Here is a 2,369-nt window from a genome sequence, read left to right on the forward strand (position 1 = left end):
CATATGTTCAAATTTAGTCACTGAAAACTATTTTCCAAAATAATTGCACTAATATACATTCCTCCAGCAACATATGACAGTTTAGTTGCTCTACATGTTCACTAATATTTGGTATTTTCTGTTTTTCACTGTAGCCATTCTGATGGGCATGCAATATCAAATTGTGATTTTAATTTGCATTTCTCTAATGACTAACAAAGTTGGAGAGCTTAGTATATGTTTATTGGTCATTTTGGCATACTCTTTGCCGGATGTCTACTCATTTTTCTACTTGGATTTTCTATCTTTTTCTTATTGACTTGCAAAATATTTTCTCCCAATCTGTAGGTTCATTTTCATTCTCTAAATAGTGTTGCTTGACAAGCAGATATACTTAAAATAGTCTAATTTATCAATTTTTTCTTCTGTGGTTATTGATTCTGGGCCATTAAGAAATGTTTGCCTAATCTAAGATCTTGACAATATTATTTTTCTTTTTAGAGACTGGTGTTTATTTTCTGTAAACCTTATTTCCATCTTGTTTAAGAGCTTGTGGAAGAACAGCTGAAGACAACTCAGTGGTTGTTCCTACCCATTCAGTGGCCTGAACAGTGGGAACTATAGACCAGTCTTCTGTTGCAGGCTGAGCACTCCAGTCTTTAGCGGGGAACTGCTGAATAGGCACGGGGGCACCTGCACGCCTTCAGACCAGTCTGCAACTTCGGGTTGAGCTGCAGTAAACTCAGGAGCTGGACCAGTTCATTCACCCTGAAACTCCTCCTTGGTCACAGCTTTCTCAGCAGCAGCCTGCTCTCCCCTTTCAATCTCTTCAGGATCTCTGTAGAAGTAGAGATTAGGCATGACCTCCCACGGGTGTTCATGGGAGATGGTGCCATGCATGCAGAGAACTTCCCAGCCCAGCATCCACCACATCAGACCCACTGAGTGAGCTCCCTTGTTGTTGCATGGGATGGTGATGTCCACGCAATGCGGAGAAGACTGTGTTACACAGAGCAATGGTGGGCAGGTTAACAAAAAACGTGTCTGTGAGAGGCTGGTGTTCAGCTCTGGGATCAGTAATCACCAGAAGACACAGCTCCTGGAATACTGCCTGGATCTGGTTAGTGAAGGTTCCGGGAGTGAAGCGCCAGCAACCAGAGTGGCTCCAGTGACAGCAGCAAACTTCAGCATAGCTCACTGGCCAATATTCCTGGAGGATATGACATCAGCAGGCTTTTCAATGGCAACAATGGCATGAGCTGCCAACAGAAGAGTCTTCCAGGTCCTCTTCAAATTTATGATGTAGATGCCATCACTTTTCCTTTTGTAGATGTACTGTTCCATTTGGAAGTCAAGGTTGGTGCTATCTAAGTGTGTTCCTGCTGCGAGGAAATTGAGGAAGTCTTCTTCCTTCATTTGCAGAACATCAAGGGCTCTGGACGTTGTAAAAGTTTCCCTTTAAGTTATGACAGCAATCTAGAATTACTCTGTATGGACCTCCCTCTGGGTAGCACAGAAAGTGACAATATTCTTCTATACATCTTCTAAAACATTTATTGTTTTACCTTTTACTTTCACGTCTGCACTTCATCTAGAATAGATTTTTATGCATAGTGAGAGATATAGGTGGAGATATATATTTTTTTCCCCTCTGAATATCCAATTAACCAAACACCATTTATAAAATGACTATCTTTCCCCGCTTGCCCTCTCTAGGAGAACACTGTCAGATATGGTGCTCAATGATGAAAATATTCAAGTTAATTGTATTTTAAAAGTGGGAGGATAAAGAGACCTAAATGGAAGTAAGGTTTCTATATTTCACTCACAGTGATCAAATGTCTATATGAGTACACCACAATAAGTTTAATAGCATATTATAATAGCCAAAGCAACCACTAAGAAAACTATACAAAGAAATATTTTATCAGTCAGCTTGGGCTGCCATAACAAAATACCATAGACTAGGTGGTTTAAGCAGCATGAATTTCTTACATGAATTTATCAAGGTATCAGCAAGGTAGGTTTCATTCAGAGGCCTTTTCTCTTGGTTTGCAGGCAGTGATTATCTTGCTGTATACTCATGTGACCTCTTCTTTGTGCAAGAGCTGAAAGAGAGAAAGAAATCTCTTCATCTTCCTCTGTTATAAGGTCACTAATCCCATCATGAGAGTGTCATCCTCATGACCTTCTCTAAATTTAATAACCTCCCCAAAGCTGTATCTTCAAATACCATCACATTGTACATCAGGGCTTCAACACATGAATTGGAGAGGACACAATTCAACACATAGCAAATACACAGATAAATCAAAAACATAGATAAATCAAAATGGAATCCCCCAAAATGGCAAAGTAACTCACAGGAAGGCAAGAAAAGAGAGACAGAG

At 40.0% G+C, this 2,369-nt stretch overlaps 1 pseudogene; it reads right to left on the bottom strand.

Annotated features, from left to right (window-relative positions):
• Positions 1–490: 490 nt before the first annotated feature.
• LOC123649980 lies at positions 491–1,570 on the bottom strand (annotated as a pseudogene).
• Positions 1,571–2,369: the final 799 nt, after the last annotated feature.

Source organism: Lemur catta, chromosome 1 (genome assembly GCF_020740605.2).
Source record: "Lemur catta isolate mLemCat1 chromosome 1, mLemCat1.pri, whole genome shotgun sequence".
Classification (NCBI taxonomy): Eukaryota; Metazoa; Chordata; class Mammalia; order Primates; family Lemuridae; genus Lemur; species Lemur catta.